Genomic DNA, 26,339 nt, shown 5'->3' on the forward strand with positions numbered 1-26,339 from the left:
GGGTCTTCCAAACAGAACATGACCCTTAGCATACTGATAAATTAGTTCAAATGTGCTTTAAGGACAACAGAGTGAATGTTTTGGAGTGGCCATCACAAAGCCCTAAACTCAATCCTATAGAAAATTTGTGGGTAGAGTTGAAAAAGCTTGTGCGAGCAAGACAACCTACAAATCTGACTCAGTTACACAAATTCTGTCAGGAGGAATGGGCCAAAGTTCCTTCAAACTATTGTGAGAGGCTTGTATGTATGTAAACTTTTGACTGTCTAGAAATTAATACAAAATTCTCAAAAGAAATGCCTCTTATTATTCTGGCATTAAGCAAATGTAAAGCATTTAAGTAATCCTAACGGACCTAAAATAATAAACGTTTAGTATGATTCACCATCAGACATTTAAAAAAAAATGGTTATGTTCCTTTTTTTTAGAGTGTTGTGAACTTCTAGTTTTAACTATATATAAAGCCAATATACAAAGTGATAAATAAATGGCAAAATTACAACAAAAACACGTAATAATAAGATATTTAACCCACTGTGTGACAGAAGCAATCCAACCCAGGCATCGCTTGGTCACATATTTTGGAGTTTTCCTAAAATTGTTAATTATTGGATTTCAGTTTTTCAATTAATATCAGAAGTGGTGGGAAAACAAGTATACCCCTCAGAATTATCTAATAATTAACTTATAGTGATGAGATTTATAACCTTTTTGTCACAAAGATTGATTTTACTAGATTGAAAACTAAAAGATCGTCCACGTTCCTCTACATTAATAAAAGAAAATGTCATGTCTTGTTTGCAACTAAAGCTAAAACGTTCCCTAAAAAATAAAGCAAAGCAGTTTATTGAGCTAAAAGTCTTAGCTAATGGTTTGTTCATAGCATTAATTATGACTTAAAATAAAACATTTATTGAGGATTACCTTTTAAATTCAGTTACTTTTTCAGCATCATTACTCCAGACATGTGATCCTCCAGAAATCATGTTAATATGACAATTTGCAGCTTAAGAAACATTCATTATCAATGTTGATCATGCTTCGTGTTTCTATGACATTTTCAGTGTATTTTCAGTATCATTTAAGTCACCAATTACAGAAAAATATCTCCAATAACGGACCTCAAAAATTCTCGCAAAGTACAACATGTCAAATAAACATAAAAATACAGAAAATATTATCAGTATACATTTCCATGACTTTTCTAGACCTATTCCTGAACACGTCTTGTTTTCTACAAGCGTCCGGCTCTCTGTGTTCACATCTAGAACACAAATGCAGCGTCCAGTTGTAGATTAAGAGCGAACACACACACACACACACACACACATTGGATGCTTCAGTCTGTGTTCTGCAGCCAGGTGAACTTTATCTTCACCTGAATTGTTATGTAAAACACACTCTACCTGTCTGATCTCTCATTGACATGCCAAGATTCCCATATATTAATATTTCAGCAGAATTTTTTCTCTCTCTCTCTCTCTGCTTTCTCTGTTTTTCAGATAAAACAGTAAAATATACAGGAGTGGCCTGACCAAAGGAAGCCTATCAAAGGTGCGGAAATAACAGGAAGAAAGGAAATGAATTATGTATCCAGCGTCCAGTTTAACCCCTCATCAGATATAGCGGGCCGTGGGAAATTAGTATTCGTCCACTGTCAATGTTTCTGATCTGTAAACTCCGCACTTTTAAATATTCATAAATGCTCGCCGTAGTCTTTACCTTAGACTGATTTATTATTTAAATGATATGAATGTTACATACCTTGGCATTTTCCTCAACCCGCCCTCCTTTTTCCTCCGGCGTGGCTGAGAAAACCTGGACTTTAAATTTGGTCAAATATTATTATAACCCTGCAGATTTCCTCGTGGCGGCATCTGGGTTTGTTCAACTGTTGAGGGAGGAAATTCAACACACTTTATTAGTTTAAGAGACACTGAAAAAGAAGAAGAAAATGATCAATTCACAGCAAAACGACTGACATTGAAGGGAGGAGAAAAAATGTATTTAGACTGAATTTGTACACTACATTTTGACTAAAGAAGACAGTTGTAAACCTCTATAAATATGACTGTGTGTTGTCCCCGTGAAATAATTTTACAAAAGGATTTGTCCGTTTTTTATTTTTTACTCAAATTAATTGTAAATAACATGAGTTATGGGTTAGGGTGTCAAAAGATGATTAATTTACAGCAAAATAAACAGAACTACTGACTTATAAATGGAGGAGAAAAACATATTTTAACTGACTTTATATACCTAATTTTTACTAAAAAGACAGCTGTAAAGCTCTATACACTCACCGGCCATTTTATTTACATCCATGATGTGAATCTCCCCTTCCACCACATCCCAAAGGTGCTCTATTGGATTGAGATCTGGTGACTGTGGAGGCCATTTGAGTACTCATTTGAATGACTCATTGTCATGTTCATAAAGCCAGTTGGACTCATGCTTTATGACATGTACGTTATCCTGCTGGAAGTAGCCATCAGAAGATGGGTACACTGTGGTCATAAAGGAATGAACATGGTCAGTAACAATACTCAGGTAGGCTGTGGTGTAGACACGATGCTCAATTGGTATTAATGGACCCAAAGTGTGCTGAGAAAATATCCCCCACACCATCACACTACCACCACCAGCCTGAACAGCTGATGCAAGGAAGGATGCATCCATGCTTTTTATGTTGTTGATACAAAATTCTGACCCAACACAATGTTAGGCAACGTTTTTCCAATCTTCTATTGTCCAGTTTTGGTGAGCCAGTTTCCTGTTGTTAGCTGACAGGAGTGGCACCCAGTGTGGTCATCAACAAAGCATTTGCGCTTACAGAACTGCCGCTCACTGGATATTTTCCCTTTTTCAGACCATTCTCTGTAAACCCTAGAGATGGTTGTGCATGAAAATCCCAATACATCACAGTTTCTGAAATACTCAGATCTGGCACCAACAACCATGCCACATTCAAAGTCACTTAAATCACCTTTCTTCCCCATTCTGATGCTCGGTTTGATGAGAAGTTTGTGTTAACTACAGTTGGACAGGTGTACCTAATAAAGTGGCCAGTAAGTGTAATCATGTTTTTTTTTTTTTTTATTGCCCAGGTAAAATAACATTTCAGCAATTGTTTGTAAGATTTAAGAAAAACTTGTTTAACTTTATTGTTCAAAAACATAAAAAATGTGAAAAGACATAAAACCTTTGAGCTGTGTAAGCAAAATTAATAACCGATAATTCATAATGCCTGAAAAAAAACATTACTCTAAATGTTTTTTGCAAAAACATTTGTCAATTTTTATGTTTTTAACTCAAATATATTGTAAATGAGATGAGTTATGGTGTGACACCTGGAAAAAAAAATACAAGAAAAATAATCATCAATTCACAACAACATTATCGACTTCTAAAAGGGAGAAAAGCATATTTTGACTAAATTTATGCATTTAATTTTTAGTAAAGAAGACTATTTACAGTTGCAGATCTCTATAAGAATGATTTTTTCTATTTCCCCCTAAAATTGTTTCTCTGCAAATGTGAAAAGACAAACCATTTGAACAGTGTATTTTAAGGAAATTTAAATACCAGCAATTAATAATTACTCGGTAATTAAACGATACTTTTGACTGAATAACTCTTTTTTTACTTAACAAGACAGTTGTACAGCCCTAAATCATGTTCAAAAAAAGAAAAGAAAATGATGAATTTACAACAAAATAATCAAAACTATCAACTTATTAATGGGAGAAAAAAACTTTTTTTTGACTGAATTTATGCGCTACATTTTGACTAAAGACAGTTATAGAGCTCTATAAGTGTGGTTTTGTTTACTTCCCCTATAAAATAATAATTCCTCTGCATTGTTTGCCAAATTTAAGATTAACTTGTTGAACTTTTTTTTATTCAAAAACATAAAAAAAGTTAAAATACCTAAAACCTTTGAGCTCTGTAAGCAAAATTAATACCTGATGCAAAAAAAAAAAATCATGCTCAAAATAAAATGTAGAAAACATTCAGATCACAGCAAAATAAACAGAACTATCAACTCATAAATGGAGAAGAAAATCATATTTTGACTGAATTTATGTACTTAATTTTAACTAAAGACAACTGTAGACCTCTATAAGTGTGGTTTTATTTATTGCCTCCTAATTTCTCTTCAATTGTTGTTGCATATTCTTAGAGATTTTAACTCTTATTTTTTCAAAAACATAAAAAATGTGAAACACTTAAACATGAAAAAAAAATAAAACATTTGAGCTCTGTAAGCAAAATTAATGACCAATAATTAGTTCATAACGCCTGATGCAATGAATAAAGCATTACAGCAAAACATTTTTTTGCAAAAATGTTTGTCCACTTTTATGTTTTTAACTCATATTAATTGTAAATTACATAATTTATGGGTTAGAATAATAATAAAGAAGAAGAAAACAAATCAATTTACAGCAAAATAAACAGAACTATGAACTTTTCAACTGAGAATCAGACTCTTGACTGTCATTGTACAAAATACAACCTGAATTGTCCTGCATTTCAGTGCAAGTCTTATTTGTCTAAAACGACATTAATAGTTTCAAAAAGGAATAAGTAATAAAATGATAGATTAAAAAAATCTAGTAAAAGATAGCAACAATAATGATGAGGATAATGGTAAAAGTAAACAATTGTGCATAGAAAGTGGCAAGTGCATTCTTAGCAGTGTTCAAAGGTGAAAGGCTGGCCAAAAAGGCATAGCATTTAATGCAAGTATGTGCAGAATTCTTACTCAAGAAGACAGTTGTGCGGTTCTACACGTGTGGTTTTGTTTAACAGGCACTGCCCCCGTGTGGCACAAAATAAAACATCACAGACAAATCAGACCTGCCATAAAATCAGAGAAAAATAAACAGATTTATATCAACTTCAAAATGTTTTAATGCCATATTGGTGACATTGGCTATATCCATGGCAACTTTGGTAATAAATATTCGATACATAACTTACAAGCATAACAGACGCTTCATAAACAAACATTATACAAAAAACACACAGATGACAAAATTGCTAATAACCGGTCATATAAGACCTTTCAATTTAGTTAGTAATAAATATTCTCAAAAGTCTTCCAAAAGACACATTTTTAAACATTTCCCAAATATTTTATGGATGAAATTCTCTAATATTTAATCATTTAATGTATACAAATTTGCATTGTACTAAAATATGTATTATAATCAAAATGTTCTTGCACCAAGTCACATATTGGTTTCTCTTCCCCCTTTTAATAAACATGAGCGAGTAAGTCTTGAGTGGTCAATTCTACATCTCGTATGTCTATTTTCAAACTGGTGGTTATTTCTATTAATGTAAAGCACGTCAGAAAACAGAATTGTTTTTACTACTCTTTTGGTACACCGAGGTTAGAAAACTTTAAACATTAAAGAACAGTGACACATTAATGCATACTGCAAAATAATTGTATATTACTAGATAATTAATGCATTAATTAATGTTAACCAATTGAGGCCGTTTTTGCATGCATTTTCTGGTTACATATTTTGAGATTAGTTGCTTAATGCCTTTACAACATAGCAGTCAAATACACAGGTTAATCAGCTTTTAAAACTATTTTACATTTGACTGGTTTTAGGTTTAAATAAAGATTGTTGGATTAGGTTGTACGTCACAAATTTTAAGCTTAATTAATTGTAAAAATGTTTTTTTTTAGAAATTTCCATTTCTAACTGCTTGTGTAATATACTATTAAGAAATAAATAATGTTTTTTTAATTGCATTTTTAAAGACAGACCAAATAATTTTTGTATCATGCGCTTGATTGCGCTTGATTGAAATGAATTGACCTAAATTAATTAATTGTTTTAAATACAAAATGATGTATTAAATAAAAAATGTTTATTGTTAGATTTATAAAATAACACATCTATCATTGTAATATACTTATATTTCATATACTGTATTCTTAATGCATTGAATGAAACATTATCTAAATGCTTTTTAATGTAGTTGGGGGCAAAATGCGTCACCAAGTGGTTTCTGGGAAAAGAAATAAATAATACATGCATCAGATTACAAACAAGATTTTTACTCTCATATTTACTATCATACATTAATAAGATTTGTTGTTACTCCCTACCTCTGACTGGTTTCTTTTTATATGTTTTATCTATATCTGTGACACTTGCTTCATTTATTGACTGTTATTGTTCCTTATGTATGTACTCTGACCTGTCCACCAAGTTACCTTTACATGCATACACACACTCACACGCACACACTCATTCACGCACATACCAGTACCTGACTATATTGTTGATGTTTTTGTTTTGTTGCTTTGTATTTGTTATCTGTTGATGTTTTCTTGTATTTGTATGATTTTTGCATATTCTAATAATAATTAGAAAAAAATAAAAATAAAAATAAAAAAAAGATTACAAACAAGATATCTACAGGATTTGTTTGACTTTTGAACAGAACTGAATGAAGAAATTAATTCACCAAGATTAATAATAATAATAATAATTATATATATATATATATATATATATATATATATATATATATATATATATATATATATATATATATATATATATATATATATATATATATATATATATATATATATATATGCAATTGCAAAATTGCAATTTGCAAAATTTAGGAGTAATTTGTTTATCTTAAAAAACATAACAAATGCTAAAAACTTAAACGTGAAAAGACATAAAACTTATTGTAAATTAGGGTTGGGTAAAAAAAAAAAAAGTCATGATCATGACAACTACATCAGACATACACAGAAATATCGTCTTATAAAAGGGAAAAGAAAAACTTACAGTTTTTACTAAATTTATGCAATTTTTTTTTCCAAAACCCAAAAACCTACCAATACAACTTGTAACCTGTAACCCTAACCTGATTTTCCAATTCCTAATACTTGTTGCAGATATATAGACAAACAGACAGATAGCTAGGTAGACAAATAGATGCACTGACAGACAGACAGATAGACAGACAAATGCACTTACAGATAGAAATATAGAGCGCCCTGACTGACAGACAGACAGACAGACGCACAGACAAATGCACTGAAAGACCAACACAATCTCATGGCAATTCGTAACTTTTTCATTTAGTGGCTAATTTGTACAAATTCGTACGATCTAATTTGTACATTTTAGTACAAAATACTTACGTTTAAAATAGTAATACTAACATAGTAAAATACTTACGTTTTCTCGTGAGATCAGGCTGGAAAGACAGATACACTGACGGACGGACAACCAGACAGCTAGACAGACCGACAGATACATAGACAGACAGACAGACAGCTAGACAGACAGCTACATAGACTGGTATACAGTATAGACATAGATAGCCTGACAGCTAGACAGACAGAGAGCTAGATAGACAAATGCACTGACAGACAGACAGAAAGAAACAGATAGACAGAGCTAGATAGACAGATCCAGTTGAAGTCAGAATTATTCGCCCCCCTTTAATATTTTTTTTTTACATTTTTAAATATTTCCCAAATTATGTTTAACAGAGCAAGGAAATCTTCACAGTGTGTCTGATAATATTTTTTCTTCTGGAAAAATGTTTATTTTTTATATTTCAATTAGAATAAAAGCGGTTTTAAAATTTTAAACACCATTTTAAGGACAAAATTATTAGCCCCTTTAAGCTATATTTTATTTTCAATAGTCACAACAGAACAGAACAAACTATCCTTATACAATAACTTGCCTAATTACCCTAACCTGCCTTTTAGTCTAGTTAAGCCTTTAAATGTCACTTTAAACTGCATAGAAGTGTCTTGAAAAATATCTAGTAAAATATTATTTACTGTCATCATGGCAAAGATAAAATAAATCAGTTATTAAAACTATTATGTTTAGAAATGTGCTGAAAAAAAATCTCTATGTTAAACAGAAATTGAGGAAAAAAATAAACAAGGGGGGGCTAATAATTCTGACTTCAACTCTAGGTAGACAGACAGACAAATAGCTAGATAGAGAGACAAATGTACAGACAGATAGACAGACAGACAAACAGACAGACAGACAGAAATATAGACAAACAGATAGATAGAAAGACAGACAATGCACTGACTGACAGGCTGACATACAGACGCACAGACAGACAGACAAACGCAAAGACAGACAGACAGATGCACAGACAGACAGACAGACAGAAACATAGATAGACAGAGAGAGATATAGACAGACAGACAGACAGACAGACAGACAGACAGACAGATTCTTGTTAATAACGTGTGCATTATTGTTGCTCCCTGTCCGATTTGCAATCCTTGCATTTTCCTTTCGATCTTGTTGTTTTATATTCCTTCTGACCTCCCTATTTGTTTGTCCGATCTCATATTTGCTCTCTTATTGTTCAGTCCACACCGTGAAAGATCAAGATTAGCATCCTTCTGTTGCTTTTAAAAACACTACATGCACACGAATCTCACACGGAGCCGGCATAAATATTTAATACGCCTATCTGTTCAAGCTAATTTAGGCATCCAAACTCATTGGCATGCTAAAACTCATTTCTTGTTCACAACAAAGAACAAACCCAGTGCCGACTGCAGTAATGTCCTGCTCGTCAGAAGATCTTCTCGTTGATAAAGATCCTCAATAGGTAAAAACGAGGAGGATTACGCTAGTATATAGCCCGAGATCTGACTGCGTTTCAAGCTAATGACGCTCCACTTCTGCTCCATCGGCTCAGAATATTAATTTCGCCTGCTCCGTGTCCTTAAAACAACGGCGTAAATTGCCCAAGCAGGACTGTAATTGTTTATGAAGATGTAAATTGCTTTGCAGAGGGAGAAACTAATAGCTTCTGCGGCAGGAAAATGAACTGTTCTGTGGGGGAGGCTATTTTCTTTATGACTGGTATTTTTCTTTTTTATTAAAGGTATTACAGTCGGAGGCTCGCTGTAAAACAGTGTGTTTCTGGACGGCGTGGTGTTGATACCGGGCCTTTATCCATTCGTCAGAGGCCTGTTTCACGACTCCAATGGGTGCAATCATACTCCAGGAGGGTGATTAGCCTCTCAGTTAGATATGAGCTAATTTTTACTTGTAATACGTCTGGATAATAATGACATTATCGCAATAGGCTCTGAACGCAGCGCAGTTTTGCAGATTCGCGCATATTTATGGGATGTTGAGCTGTATTTACCTGTTCAGAAATGTTTGTGAGGATGTAATGTTTTCATTCGTAAGACTAATTTTAGTAGCCACATTAAAAATAACATAATATTGCAACAAATCTGATTTGATAGACAAAAATAGGGGGAAATTTATAGGCTGTTTCCTATATTGATATAGAATCAATTATAGCATGCACCTTCGGTTTGGATGATTAGACTTCCCTAATTTACATGTATTCACGTCCCGTTTAACTGTATACCAATTATTTATTTATTTTTTTACTTGCATCTTAATTTGTTGCAATTAGAGCATTTGTGTTAAAAGTCACCATTCCCCGCCCTCTGACGACCACAGCAGCTGTGAGAAAATTTCGTGACAGTTTTTCAAAGACGACGACAAGTCAAGTAAATGATGTCTAGCTCAAACGTTCAGGTCCAATTAAAAAAAAGCATGGGTGTAAATTTAGACCCCTATATTTCTATTCAGCCCCTATAAAACTTTAGCGATTACATCATGAACTGTACACTACTATGTTATCGCCTCAGCTCCCTTTAAATGTTATATGAAAACGGTGGTAGACTTCTGCTTCTCCGTTTTTAATTTGTTTTTTATTTAATCAGCAGGCGAGGCAGTGGCGCAGTAGGTAGTGCTGTCGCCTCACAGCAAGAAGGTAGATGGGTCTCTGATTCGAACCACGGCTCAGTTGGTGTTTCTGTGTGCAGTTTGCATGTTCTCCCTGCCTTCGCGTGGGTTTCCTCTGGGTACTCCGGTTTCCCCCACAGTCCAAAGACATGTGGTCCAGGTGAATTGGGTAGGCTGAATTGTCCGTAGTGTATGAGTGTGTGTGTGAATGTGAGTGTGGATGTTTCCCAGAGATGGATTGCGGCTGGAAGGGCATCCGCTGCGTAAAAAGCTTGTTGGATAAGTTGGCGGTTCATTCCGTTGTGGCGACCCCGGATTAATAAAGGGACTAAGCCGACAAGAAAATGAATGAATATATGAATTTAATCAGCAAACCACAGCAGTGCAGAGCGAGAGAACAAGGTGTGTGTTTATCAATAGATTGTTATAATATCTGCATATGTGCAGTGCTTTGCTATAGAAACACTTGTCTCCTTTTGTAAGAGGAACTACTTTCTTTCACCATTCATTCACATCTGCAGCTGACGTCAGAACAGCAGAAACCGTTGCTACTTTACAAACATCACTTTAGAGCTAGTATTTGAATGATTCTCTAGTGTAATGTCAAAAGTAATGACAAAACAGCTGATTTTGCTCACATTTTAAGATTATAAGGCTAAACGGCATAAAAAGCCATCAGTCTACAGAGATTTCCCAGTATTTCTCTGTTACAATCGGGAGATCACAATAATTAACCCTGAAAAAGCATCGTAAACACTAGCGGATTACTCTTGTGTTTATGATACGGAAAAAAGCTAAACACATGCGGGCATTTCTTCTTTCTTTCTTTTTACTGAACTAGTCTGCAGTAATGAAAACGGGAGGCTGATTAGAAACAAACCAACCAAAAAGTAACTCAGGGTTATACAAAGAGTGGCCAACACAAAATACATACATTCCTTATATGTGAGTGCCATCTCGCACTCAATACACTACAATTACTATGGTATAAATACAGCAGTGCAACATACAAAAAAGAAAGATCGACTTAGAAAGTCACTTACCAGCTTTATGATGCTTTGATCAGCTGTAGTTAGAAATTACGCTGAGTTTTTCCTCCTCTAAGGGCTTATTATGCGATCTCTGTTGCCATCTTGTGGATAGACAACATCAACCTTCTTTGCTCTGCTCAGTATGGCATGCTGATGGATGCTGACGCGCTGAATCTCTAAAATTATAAATATTTAAAATAAGCAGTATCCTTATAAATAAACTGCATAGCTGCAATCTAAACAACTACATTCTCAACTAAAAGCCTCAAACGTGCATTATGTTGTCCAATAGCTGCAATATTTGTCAAACTGTAGTGAGTCTGCTGTCAGGCTATGTGGGCGGAGTAATACAGAGGGGTGAGGAGACTGTATGAGTTCTGATATTGCAAAATATCTCACGGCTATCAGCCAATCAGATCTGAGAACCAGACAAAACTGTTGCATAAAATTATATATTGTTTTCATTAATTCGTTTGGATTTAGTAGCCACATTAAAATAACATAGTCAAAATAAATAAGTTTGAAATAAATCTGAATAGACACAAATGGGAGAAAATATATGCACAATTTCTATATACAATATACAATTATTTATAATGTTTTCATGTTGATTTTAGTAGCCAGATTAAAAGACATTTTTGTAGCCACATTAAAAAAATATATAAAAATAAATGCAATAAATCTGAATTAATAAATCTAGGGGGAAATAAATGCACAATCTCTACAATGTACAATTCTATATACAAAATGCAATTCTATATAAAATGTTTTCATTTATTCCTTTGATTTTAGTATCCAGATTAAAAGACAATTTAGTAGCCACATTAAATAACATACTTTTGCAATAAATCTAATTTAATAGACACAAATAAGGGGAAATATATGAACAATTTCTATATTAAATGTACAAATCTATAAATAATTCATTTTCTTTTCGGCTTAGTCCCTTTATTAATCCAGGGTCGCCTCAGCGGAATGAACCACCAACTTTTCCAGCACGTTTTGCGCAACAGATGCCCTTCCAGCTGCAACCCATCTTTGGGAAACATCCATTCACACTCATACACTACGGACAATTTTGCCTACCCAATTCACCTGTACCGAATGTGTTTGGACTTTGGGGGAAACCGGAGCACCCGGAGGAAACCCACACGAACGCAGGGAGAACATGCAAACTCCAGACAGAAATGCCAACTGACCCAGCTGAGGCTTGAATCAGTGACCTTCTTGCTGTAAGGCGACAGCACTACCTACTGCGACACGTTCTATATATAATGTTTTTATTAATTTGATTTTAGTAGACAGATTAAAAGACATTTTAGTAGCCCCATTAAAATAACATACTTTTGCAATAAATCTGAATTAACACACACAAATAGGAAAAAATATATGCACAATTTCTATATACAATATACAATTATTTATAATGTTTTCATCTTGATTTTAGTAGCCAGATTAAAAGACATTTTTGTAGCCACATTAAAAAAATATCTAAAAATAAATGCAATAAATCTGAATTAATAAATCTAGGGGGAAATAAATTCACAATCTCTACAATGTACAATTCTATATACAAAATGCAATTCTATATAAAATGTTTTCATTTATTCCTTTGGTTTTAGTATCCAGATTAAAAGACAATTTAGTAGCCACATTAAATAACATACTTTTGCAATAAATCTAATTTAATAGACACAAATAAGGGGAAATATATGAACAATTTCTATATTAAATGTACAAACCTATAAATAGTTAATTTTCTTTTCGGCTTAGTCCCTTTATTAATCCAGAGTCGCCACAGCGGAATGAACCACCAACTTTTCCAGCACGTTTTGCGCAACAGATGCCCTTCCAGCTGCAACCCAACTTTGGGAAACATCCATTCACACTCATACACTACGGACAATTTAGCCTACCTAATTCACCTGTACCGAATGTGTTTGGACTTTGGGGGAAACCGGAGCACCCGGAGGAAACCCACACGAACGCAGGGAGAACATGCAAACTCCAGACAGAAATGCCAACTGACCCAGCTGAGGCTTGAATCAGTGACCTTCTTGCTGTGAGGCGACAGCACTACCTACTGAGCCACTGCGACACGTTCTATATAATGTTTTTATTAATTTGATTTTAGTAGTCAGATTAAAAGACATTTTAGTAGCCACATTAAAATAACATACTTTTGCAATAAATCTGAATTAACACACACAAATAGGAAAAAATATATGCACAATTTCTATATGATTTATACAATATATATTTAATGTTTTTAATAACTCATTTGATTTTCGTAGCCACATTTAAAAAAAAAACATACTTTAGGATTAAATCTGAATTAATACACACAATTAGGGAGAAATAAATGCACGATTTCCTTATACAATGTGCAATTCTAAATACAATATACAATTCTATAATGTCTTCATTCAGTGGCTTGATTTTGGTAGCCAGATTAAGACATTTTAGTAGCCAATTCACCTACAGCGCATGTGTTTCGACTGTGGGAGAAACCGGAGCACCCGGAGGAACCCACGCGAACACGAGGACAACATGCAAACTCTACACTGAATTGCCAACTGACCCAGCAAAGGCTCAAACCAGCGACCTTCTTGCTGTGAAGCGACAGCGCTACCCACTGCACCCCCATGTCACCTATACAATTCTATATATACTGTAATGTTTTTGTTAATTCGCTTGATTTAAGTAGCCACATTAAAATAACATACTTTTGCAATAAATCTGAATTAATAGACACAAATATGGAAAAAATATGCTCGGTTTCTATATACAATGTACAAAATTTTATTTCACTTGATTTTAGTAGGCAGATTACGACATTTTAGTAGCCCCATTAAAATAACATACTTTTGAATCAATTCACATCAATAGACACACAATAGACACATGTGAGGAAACCCACGCGAACACAGGAAGAACATGCAAACTCCACACAGAAACGCCAACTGACCCAGCCGAGGCTTGAACCAGTGACCTTCTTGCTGTGAGGCGACAGCACTACCTACTGCACCACTGCGTCGCCTCAATAGACACAAATAAGGGAAAATATATGCACAATTTCTGTATAAAAGGTAGTTCAGTGTTACAATTTAGCTTCTATGTTTGATTTGATTGGGGAGGAATCACTGGACTAACTTTTGTACAAAAGAATTAAGCAGCGACTGCAGGTTGAAGGAAAATAGTGGAGTAAATGTACAGATACAGGACTAAAAATGATATCAAAGGAAAGTAAATGTACACATTTTTAAAACTAATTAGTAAATCACAATTCAGTTACAGTCATTTGATCAGTATTTGTAATTTGTTATTTTACATCACTGGTTACAATAAATAAAGATTTTACATCTCAGCCAGAATGTGTTACAACTAACCCAGACTATATGGGGTACATTTTTACATTTCACTCCTTCACAAGTAAACTGTGCATTTTGTTAGTGCTGCGAAGCTAACATCGATGACATTTAATAGCAGACACTTTTAACTAGTTTGAGACACATTTTGTAAACACTGGCTTAAAAGTTCTCAAAGATTTAGAGAAAAAAGAATTTTACTATCCCCAATCTTCCTTTTTTGTAGGTCTAGTTAGAGACACCTAAAATTGACCAGATAATTATATTTTGATTTTAAACATTCAATTAGTTCATATTGTTTCAGTAATTACAGTGATGAAAGTTGTAAACAAACATGAGAAGAACTCCATTTTGAATTATTTTCGAAGAGTTAGCAAGCCTACTGTTATGGCACTACTGTAGCTGAATCCAATTAGCAAAAGGTAGGCCTTAAATACGCTCACATATATAATATCTATTTCAAAAATATTATATAAATTTAACTTACAGCTGTAGTGAAAGCATGTGAAATCGGTCCAATAATCTCAGTGCTGCGTCTGCTGGTTAAAACTACAATTAAAGAGGTCTTGACGAGGAAAATAACATTAGCCCTGACATATTTCGACATATGAGATGTCTCTGTACGTACCATTAAAGCATTTTGGCAAGTTTAATAGCTTAACACATTATAAACTATATATATTCGTAACAATGTGACAGATGACGTGACGTCAACAAGTTAAATTTAAATATCAATATATAATAAAAGTCCAAATTACATAAAATAAATAAATGATAAATTATGAAAACAAACACTTATTTACTTTTGAAGGAATTCTCACTCAGAAATTGCTAGTAACTTGCAAACATTTAAACAAACGGCAAGTTAAATTACATTGAGTTATGACACTAACAAGCCATTCACCTGCAGTTTCTTTGCATGATGAAATGTACAAGCCATTTCTTAGTTAAACTGTTTCTATACAAAGTACTTATCCAGTGATAATAGCGATCGCTGTTTTAATGTGTTGATCCTCCTGTGCAGCCCATCCGATTTCAACTAAAAGGAAAAAAGGACGATTCAGTTTATAAAATCTACTATATCTTACTATCCACCAGATGGCAGCAAACACCCAATAAGACTCAGCAAACGCTGGTGAACAGAAAACACTTGTCACAGCAGCAGCCGACAGCCTTGCCAAAATAGCAGATATTACTTTTGTTCACAAGACAAAAGCTAAAAGACAATAAGATACAGGGATAAATAAAGGTAAAAAACATTGTTCACTTGGAGGATTATACATACAGGATTATATATACACTGTAAAAAAAGTCAACTCTGTCTATATTTTGTAAATCACAAGTGTTTTCTGTTTATTTCTGGTTGTGAATTGCATTATGGGATGTTGATCTCTGCTCTGTCGCCTTTTGATGTTGAAAATTCAACTCTGCAGTTTAACAAAGTGATTTTTTAGTGATATTTAAGTAGTTTGAAATAATATAATGTATAATAAACAATACATAGCCAAATAAGTCTGTACAATAACAGAAAATGTACTGGCAGATTATCACAGGGTTTTTGTAGCGTACACTCTAAAAATGTTGAGTTATTTATTTAAACCTTAAACCAGCGACCTTCTTGCTGTGAGGCAACTGCACTACCCGCCCCACTGCGTCGCCTTTAGTTGCAGATACTTCTGTTAAATTAAATCAATAATCACAAACAATAAAGAAACAACACAAAGTACAGACAGTTATAAACTGTGCAAGCAGAAAATCTTGTGTTGATGGAGCAGAATATGGAGCTGTAGAGACTGTTCAGCAGCTGCAGCAAGCTTCACTCAGTGTCTACAATACATTTCAACAACATCCAACACTTCTAAAAGATGGTCTTGGATGGTGAATCGGATATTAAAAAAACACGACACAGAGACGTAATTTGATTTTAAAAATGACAAAATTATTGCGTTAGAGCTGACATGAACTTTAGAATGCAAAAACAACATTACATACGCATATTAATACAACTGTTAGTTAAATAAGTTGACTGTTGAAATTAAAAATTTTAACCCAACTTGCTTGATTAAATTAAATTAAATTAAATTAAATTAATTTAATTTAATTTAATTTAATTTAATTTAATTTAATTTAATTTAATTTAATTTAATTTAATTTAATTTAATTTAATTTAATTTAAATTAAATTACCAAAAAAGCTTTAAAAATAACCCAACAAAGCACCAAATATTTAACTCAATTGGTTGAGTTAATAATAAATAACCTAATAAAGGTTAAAAAATAACCCAACAAAGCACCAAATATGTTTAACTCAACCATGGGTTTAAATAAATAACTCAACATTTTTTAGAAAGTATTGAGAATTCATTATTTTATTAACTGTTTTATAAATCATTATTTTAGTATTGAGAATAATATAATGCTTGAGTTTTATGTCTGTGAGTGTGCAACCTTCACTGTTATTGATTTTTGTAAATTACACTGAATATACCTGCAATATGGACTGTTTTACTGTTGGACAGTTATGCAGTATGAGGACGACACGGTGGCTCAGTGGTTAGAATTGGCACTTCACAGAAAGAATGTTGCTGGTTCGAGTCCCAGTTGGGTCAGTTGGCATGTCTGTGTGGAGTTTGTATGTTTTCCTCGTGTTGGCGTGGGTTTTCTCCGGGTGCTCCGGTTTCCGCCGCAGTCCAAACACATGCGCTATAGGGGAATTGAATATGCTAAATTGGCTGTATAGTGAACGAGAGCGTGTGTGAATATAAACATGTATTGGTGTTTCCCAGTACTGGGTTGCAGCTGGAAGGGCATCCATTGTGTGAAACATATGCTGGAATAGTTGGCGGTTCATTTTGCTGTGGCAACCCCTGATAAATAAGGGACTAAGCCGAAGGAAAATGAATGAATGAATGAATATAAGTGATAGCCTTGCTTTAATAATCATAAATTAATTTAGGATCACACCCATGACAAGCATATTAATAATGACGCATATATCCAGTAGTAATAAAATAAATGCACAATACTGATTTTTAATCTTCTGGGTGGATAGAAGTAACACCCTTAGAGAATAATTCTGGCTGCCGTCCAGACGTGCTGTTGTGGAGACAGACTAAACACAAAACCCTCAGAGGACCAGCTGTGTGCGTGCATGTGTGTGTGTGTGTGTGTGTGTGTGTGTGTTTGTGTCTGCCTCATGGTTAAAACACTTTGTGCTTCTGTAAGTACATCAACATCTGAACAGGTTCACTGTCACTTTGCTCTCTTGATCTTGTCCTTTGTTCCTCTTTGTTTTTTCCTTCTTCAACTAGTAGCTGAACACACTACAGCATTGATAAGATAAATACTATACGGTAACAAAGATAAGCAAAATACAAATGTGATACCCGGTGATATTTTCTTTGAGCTTTTGCAGTTGTTTAAAAGATTACTGTTATAATAAGGAAAAAGCAAAATAAATGACAAAATTTTTAAAATATTAATAATAACAAAAACGATGAAAATAATAAAAAAAATAATAAGAAGAATTATAATATTATTAATAATAATAATAATAATAATAATAATGATAATAATAATAATAACAACAATAATAATAATTATAAATAATAATAATATTAATAATTATTTTAATTATAATAATGATATTATTAATAATAATCATAATAATAATGATTATGATGATATTAATAATAATAATAATAATAACAATAACAATAATAATAACAATATTAATAATAGTAATAATAATCATAATAATGATATTAATAATAATAATATTAACAAAAATAATGATGTTTATCATAATAATAATAATTATTTTTCTAATAATAAAATAATAAAAATGATAATACTACTTCTACTACTACTACTAATAATAATAATAATAAATATATAATTTTAATAATAATAATAAGAAAAATAAGAAGAAGAAGAAGAAGAAGAAGAAGAAGAAGAAGAAGAAGAAGAAGAATAGGGCTGGGCAAAGAATAATTGTGATTAATCATGTTCAAAATAAAAGTAATACTATGTAAGTGTACATACAGTACTATATATAAGTGTATTATATTTATGTAATACACACTCATACAAAAAACAAAAACTATACAAAACAAAAATACGTACATAGATATTTATATGTGCAAATAATTTGCATCATATACATATTTTGTATCTACATGTTAATAAACATTTTCTCAAATTTATTTACATAATAAATATACATATTGTCCACATACATTTATTATATATATACAGTTGAAGTCAGAATTCTGTATATATACAGTTGAAGTCAGAATTATTCACCCCAATGTTATGGAGAGCAGATTTTATCAGCACATTCCTAACATATTAGTTTTAATAACTCATTTCTAGTAACTGATTTATTTTATCTTTGTCATGATGACAGTAAATAATATTTGACTAGATATTTTTTAAGACACTTCTATACAGCTTAAAGTGACATTTTAAGGCATAACTAGTTTAATTAGGTTAACTAGGCAGGTTAGAGTAATTAGGAAAGTTATAGAATAACAATGGTTTGTTCTGTAGACTATAGGGGAAAAAAATCTTAAATGGGGCTAATCATTTTGTCCATAAAATGTTTTGAAGTTTGAAGATCAAGGCGTCTTCATATCAGATGTTAAAAAACATGAATTCCTTCATTCATACTGAACAAAAAGAGAACAGGGTGTTTGACCTAATTGTGTCGTACACAATCATCACCGCTAATCCTGCTATTCATAATCCACAGATGAGTCCATTCATAGCAGGTGATTCCATTCATCTGTGTGTAAATTACATTCATTTACAATCACTTCTAAAGAATGATGTTAATGAGTGCACACTGATAAAGGCTGTATACTAGGTGCATGCTAGACTTTTTAGTAGATGGATATATGGATAATACGAAAAAAAATGATGGTTGGATGAATAAAATAATGGATGGATGGGCAGTAAAATGATGGATGAATGGAACTATGGGTAATTGGGAAATGAGGAAAACACGAAAAGATGAATGGATAAAATGCTGGATTGTCCAGATGAAGAGAAAACAATTATGGATGGGTGGACAGAAAGAGTTATGGTTTAATAGATGGATGGACAAAGTGATGAATTGACAAAATGATGGATAGATGGATGTATGGATGGATTTATGGATGGATGGATGAACTGACAGAGAAAAAATGGATGGATGGATAGATAGATGGATGACAAAGCGATGAATTGACAAAATGATGGATGTATGTATGGATGTATTTATGGATGGATGGATGGATAGATAGATAGATGGATGGATGGATGGATGGATGGATGGATGGATGGATGGATGGATGGATGGATGGATGGATGGATGGATGGATGGATGGATGGATGGATGGAAAAAAAGTGATGAATTGACAAAAGGTGGATTTTCGAACAGAAAAAAATATGGATGGGATATGGATGGAGGGACAAAGTGATGAATTGACTATGATGGATTGATGGACAAACTGAAAAAAACACGGATGGTAGATGAATGGAAGGACAAAGGGATGGCATGGATGGATGGACAAAGCGATGAATTGACAAAATGATGGATGGATGGATTGACAAACAGAAAAAAATATGGATAGGATATGGATGCATGGACAAAGTGACCGATAGATGGACTGAAAAAAATGAGGAAGGGAGAGGGATGGATGGACAAAGTGAATAATTGACAAAAGGATGGACGGACGGACGGACGGACAGACAGACAGACAGGTAGGTAGGTAGGTAGGTAGGTAGATAGATGGATGGATGGATGGATGGATGGATGGATGGATGGATGGATGGATGGATGGATGGGTGGACGGATGGACGGAGGGACGGATGGATGGATAGATAGGTATGTAGATAGATAGATAGATAGATAGATAGATAGATAGATAGATAGATAGATAGATAGATAGATAGATAGATAGATAGATAGATAGATAGATAGATAGATAGATAGATAGATAGATAGATAGATAGATGGACAAAGTGATGAATTTACAATGATGGATGGATGGATGGATGGATGGATGGATGGATGGATGGATGGATGAATGGATGGCTGGCTGGATGGATGGATGGATGGATGGATGGATGGATGGATGGATGGATGGATGGATGGATGGACAGAAAAATATTGATGGGAGACGGATGGATGGATGAATTCATTATTTTACAAACGATGGATAAGTGCATGGATGGATGGATGGATGGATGGATGGACAAAGTGATGAATTGACAAAAGGCTGGATGGATAGATTAATGGATGGATGGATGGATGGATGAACATATGGATGGACAGAAAAAATATGGATGCGAGATGGATGGACGGATGGATGGACAAAGTGAATTGATGGATGGATGAAATCATTAATGTACAAAATGATGGATGAACAAAAGGGGAGATATGCAGACAGCATAATAGATGAATGGATTACTTTGAATAAAATGAACGAAATTACTTTATTTAACTGGTTTCTAAAAAATAATGTTTATACGAAAATTATCATTTCATATTCTTTTATGTAATTCTCTGTATATATTATGTATATTTAACACAGATAAAATAAAAATAGCAATACAATGTGAAAAAAAAACATGTTAAAAAGAAAATTGAAAAATTGTAAATAATTGAGCAAAAACGGCTTAAAGCTCAGCTAACTGTGCTGTCAGAGAGGCGACTGCAGTGTTTCAGTCTGTGAGAAGCTCATAGCTGGGATGTGTGAAGCAGATGTGAGCCAGACTGCACGTGTTATTATCAGTGCTGTGGTGAAGTGCAGACATGTGTTCTCACTCCAGGACTCTGTTTCTCCAGGAGGGCGGCGCTGGAGAGAGACTGACAGATAACCTCATCACAGAGACCCTCATTCTCACAATCACAAACACAACCGCAGAATGAGCACACAGATAAAAGCTTGTTACTAGAAGGGATACAGCTCTCTGCCAGTAATTAACGAGAACTTTTTATAGATTTATATTTTATTTTTAAATTTATATTTTATTTTGATTGGTTTTCCTTTAAAGCCTGTTTTTACACATTTTGATCTGTTTTTGGTATTTTTTCTTTCTTTTTTAACATTTACTTAAATATTTGCAATGATAAAACAGCATACAGAGGCCAGTGTACTATAGTTTACCTGTAGGTGTCTCATGTCATCATATACAGCACTGTTTCCCAACCCTGTTACGCTGGAGACACACTAACAGTACATATTGTCACGTTTGAATGCAAGAAAACAGACCCAGTTGCAGCAATGAACAATACAAAAGGGGTTTATTGACAGAATAAGGCGCAAGTAGACACACAGGGGGGATGATAATGTCCAAGCGTTAGGGGCAACAACACAAGGAAGCCAGTGGTAGTGACAAGATAGTACTAAAATGAAGAGCCAGCCAGGAGTAGGAGCAACAGTGGTCAAAACCAGATCTAGATCCTGGAGCAGGCCACCTAAACTCCAGACTGTCAGACCAGGGAGGTCAGGACACGGAATAGGACTGTAAAATTATAAGACACAAGACAGGACAACAAACAGACAATGATAATATACAATAAGATAAACTAAAACTGAAATAAAATAAAATCTAAATACTAGAAGACAGAAAGACAGACTTTAGCAATCTGATAAAACAAAACTGAAATAAAGACTTCTAGAATTTTAAAGAGAGTAATTAAACAAATCAAACAACTACTAATAATTATCTACTAAGAAGACTGGGACTGACAGAAAAACGGAACAATGGCTCTTAGGGTAAAAGTAAAATAAAGATTAGAACACAAAATTAAGTAAACACTAGAAACTAGGGATGTGACATTGTGCGCCGAGGCTTCGAAGCATGTATCAAAAAAACAATACATCTCGCAGTGAAGCAGTGTACCGGAGCTTGATTCGTTTTGCCATCATCACGTGATCAGTGACGTCCGAAGCTTTATTTTCGCCTATACCCACGTGACTGCTTCGAATTTTGATTCAAAGGTTTAAACACCCTCATAGTAAAGTGTATAGCGAGAGATTAGGCGTCGATTACATACATTTGTACTGTTTCAAAGCACTGCACCAGTCCCACACACCAGTAATTAAACTAAAATACAATAGTAATTTTTTGTAAAAAGGTTTTGAACCATACTAAAGTGTATTAGCGTATTTTTTACAACTATCTTTAAAGAAAACCACCGCATATCGTAATATTGTCTTTAACAGAGACCATCTGGCGTGTGCATCCTTATAGTATCACTCACATAGCGTCCTTCTAGATCACTCGCCTCCCACACAGGAATTGCTGGTTTGCTCACCGCTTGGAGCCGTGCTGATTGAATCATTATTAACTTTTGAATACCTTGGATTTTACCACAGTCATCGGTTGTGTAATGTAATATATCTTGTGTAAAAACAACAGTAATTGAGTAATTTGTTTATATTGCTGTTGTTGTATCACTACATGAATGAGTTGGTCAGTTGTGAACATTTGACATTATGACAACACAGTGCTTTCCCACACTTTCACCAGAAGAGGTCCTCATCGAGCTCTGATTTAGAAAGCTTCGAGTAACGAACATTTTCCGATACAATTGAGTCGAGCGCTTCACTGGTTCAGAAAGCTTCGTTTCACCATCACTACTAGAAACAACGAAAGAAAGTAATAGCTACAAACAAACAATAAATAGACAAGCCATCTAGAACAGGTAAGACCAAAAGCTTAGTACAGATGCAAGGCAAGGATGCAAGACAAGCTCACATGGAATGAACCAGCAAAGAAATGAGAACACACAGCACGTTATATAGAACAAAGCACACGAGAGACAGGTGAAAACAATCAGGATAACAAGGTCTAAATAAGAGGGCGGGGTAACCGAAAGCAAGGAGGAAAGACAAGAGGAGCACATGGCCAACACAAATTAAGACTTAGCAATGTCAATATGCACAGGACAAACAAGCAAACATTAAACACTGACAGGACAGACAAGACTGTCAGGTCAGGACCATGACACATATTTTGTATGTCTCCTCATCTGACCCACTCATTTTAGGTCTTGTTGTGTCTTCTTACGTTAGATGAGTTGATTCAGGCATGTTTGACTATAAAAAGTGGTTGAAAATGTGTACGGCTGGTGTGCCTTCAGGAACGGGGCTGGGAAACGCTGAAATACAGTAATACAGCCATCTATTATACAATCGTTCATCGGCTAGTAATTGAAATCTTTTGTAAAGGATAAAGTTGTTTTTATTTCTTAGGCCGTACTCACACTATGCACAGTTGCCATGAACCGGGTCAAAGCACGCTTGTCCCCCCTCCCATCTCCCCCGACGGCCCGCAGTCACATTACATTCGGGCCTGGGCATGCTTACGTCATTGACGCTGCTCTGTTCAGTAAGTGATCTCGCTCAGAACAGTGGACATTTCTTTAGTTATATCGGTTTAAGTCATTTGATATGCAATGACACTTTCAAATATTTCGACGAACATATTTTGACGCTCTTAAACAGTCATAAACTCCTTGTGCTGTAGGAATTAGGAGGTTTGCTGAAGGTGCAGCTGTGGTGCAGTGAGGGGTTTGCGTCTTTAATAAACTACAAAAGTTTGCGTTCACTGAGCAGTAAAAATGATTAATGATCCATATGAAACAGTCACTTAAAAGTCACGTCTCGCTTTCAGTTTCGGGCTTAGGTGCGTTTTGCACTCACACACAAACGTACCGCGCCAAAGCCCAGGTGAACCGCGCTCAGTGATTCAGCACACTCACACTTCTCAAACAATCTAGAAAACGGGCAACTCAGGCTCATTGTAGAAATGTAGTCCCGCGGACGTTTCTGGAGACCGCGGAATACGTCCCGGCGGGTACGTACAGCTGCAGTTTTTGTTTTCGCGAGTCCGCGAGAGGCCGCTTGTTGTGCGCTTTTTCGCACCTCAGACGCCTCTCGTGAGTGCGGTTCGCGCACGCGCTGTTCTCGCGTGAAAAGCCGCCGGCTGACCCGGCCGCCCTCCACTTCCTCCTCCTCCTCCTTCTCTAAACTCAAGCGACAGTTTGCAAAAGCCGTCCAGAAAAAAAAAGCAAAAGCCCTTGTCTTTGATTTTTACCGCATTTTCGGATCTCGCCGCATTCTTGCCCTTATTTTTTTGGATTCTGTTTTTCATCTTACCTGATTTCTGGAACCGCTCTTCCCCGGACTCGATCTTGGTCGTCCCCATGACTGGCTCCTCCTCCTCCGGGCCTCCACTCCGCCGACGAAACGCTGCGAGCTAACGGACAAACTGGTTACAGCGGAAGAGCCCTCCACACGGAGGCGAGCCGTCAAACGGCGAGCGCGAAAAGGAGGAGCAGAGCAGCGTCACACCGCCCCGTAGCGTTCGCTCGAAAAAAACTAAACACGGCCATACGTACCTTCGGCCACGTAAATCGCGGTCTCCAGAAACGTCCGCAGGGCTACGTTTCCAGAATGAGCTTGGGTTGCACAAATGTCTCGATACCTCAGGCTGTTGATGTTGTTGTCATCCACTCTGTCAAGTTATTATGTGTTGTTCTCACAACTGGGATCAAGGACAAGATTTTTGCCAGGTATTGTAAAAACAAGACAAACAAATCTAAAAAAGAAAAGCACTTTTTTGCAGTGCAGTAATATAAAATTAGTAATTAGTGTCACCAAAATAATGCTATATTAATGCATGCATGTGCAAACTTAGCCGCAGCTGTATCCCTTTCTAGACTTCACCCAGATAAAGAGCAAAGGGAGAGTTTCCAGGCTGACAGGCGATGAGAGAGAGCGGGTTTTTGACGGGGTGACTATGGCACTATCAGCGGGTGACAGACGGGACGTGTCTGTTCTTCAATAAGTGAACAACGTGGCCTCTTTCCACGGGACAAGCGCTCGCTCCTCGCTAAAGATAGAAGCTCTCGCATGGTGAGACACTTATCACCTCGCTAGATGAATGGAAAAAAGCTCAGAGAGAAACTTTGCATTGCACAAAACAAGCCCTGCACTCATGACAATACAAAGTGTGCCTTTATGCACATTGTGTCTGGGAAAATCTATAGGGTTATTTGCTAAATTGATTGAATAAGAGTATGACTGGAGTGTTATGATGCTAAAGTTCAGCTTTGCATATATTAAATATGCACTTTTGATACAATAATGAGAGTTTTACTGTATTTTTCATCTCAAATATGACCTGCTTAAGATTAAATGCATGTTTGCATATGCGCCTCCCACTTGTTAAGGGACCAAAAGTAATGGGACAACTGGCTTCTAAGCTGTTCCATGAGCAGGTGTGTGTTATTCCCTCGTTATCCCAAATACAATGAGCAGATTAAAGGTCCAGAGTTTATTTCAAGTGTGCCATTTGCATTTGAAATCTGTTTACTCTCGAGATGAGACGCAAAGAGCAGTCATAATTAGTCAAGCAAGCCTTCATTAGACTGAAATAAGAAAACAAACCCATCAGAGACAGAGAGAGAGAGAGAGAGAGAGAGAGAGAGAGAGAGAGACAGAGAGCGCAAAAACATCAGGGGCCTCATGTACGAAGACTTCCGTGGAAATCCTACTAAAACATTGCGTACGCACAAAGCTGTAAATGTGCGTACGCAGAAAAAAATTCAGATGTATGAAACACTGCGTACGAATCCCACGCATATTCTTTTGTACATCCGAATGAATGTGAAACTGAGCGCAACATGCACGAGCGCTAAACCCCTCCCTGCCTACCCCCCCCCCCATCCCCGTATGAATATGCTAATGACTCAACTTTGGCAAAACCCAATGAAAAAGCAATGGCAAAAGCAAGCAAGAAGAGAAACTTTGAACAGAATGTGAATTGGAGGTGCTACTTTCAGAGGTAGATCGGATAAAAACTGTGTTATTTGCAAGTTTTCCAGAATTAACAACAAAAGAAAAAAAATTGAGTGGGGAGAGTTTAGCTGATGCGGTTAACACAGTTAAGTCTGAACATCATACTGTGTGGATTAAAAAAAAGAAATAGTGGGATTTATAGGTGTAAATGTTGGGGTACCCTAAGTAGTTTCAGTGGCGCGGCTCGGAAAAACGCAAGTCAACATGTTTTGACACGCTTGAGCATGAACTCGGTTCGAATCCAGCATCTTATGAACTCATCCCCACTCCCCAC

General features: G+C 35.2%; 2 protein-coding genes across 8 annotated transcripts in view; one reads left to right on the top strand and one right to left on the bottom strand.

Annotated features, from left to right (window-relative positions):
• Window positions 1-14,951, bottom strand: part of LOC147835437 (uncharacterized) — a 152,947-nt gene extending 137,996 nt beyond the window's left edge. For 3 of the 7 annotated variants that reach the window (XM_087268631.1, XM_087268635.1, XM_087268633.1), the window contains exons 1-5: window positions 14,837-14,914; window positions 14,696-14,744; window positions 10,853-11,016; window positions 2,304-2,507; window positions 1,765-1,891 (exon numbers count right to left, since the gene is read on the bottom strand). The gene's annotated coding sequence lies outside the window, so the exon portion shown is untranslated. Of the gene's footprint in view, window positions 1-1,764; window positions 1,892-2,303; window positions 2,508-10,852; window positions 11,017-14,695 lie in introns of all 7 variants that reach the window. The other 4 variants (XM_087268629.1, XM_087268634.1, XM_087268630.1 and 1 more) reach the window with 2 other exon arrangements.
• Window positions 1-26,339, top strand: part of ifih1 (interferon induced with helicase C domain 1) — a 751,550-nt gene that overhangs the window by 425,153 nt on the left and 300,058 nt on the right. The window lies entirely within an intron of this gene.

This window comes from Danio rerio, chromosome 9 (assembly GCF_052040795.2).
Source record: "Danio rerio strain M-AB ecotype USA chromosome 9, GRCz13ab, whole genome shotgun sequence".
NCBI classification, from domain to species: Eukaryota; Metazoa; Chordata; class Actinopteri; order Cypriniformes; family Danionidae; genus Danio; species Danio rerio.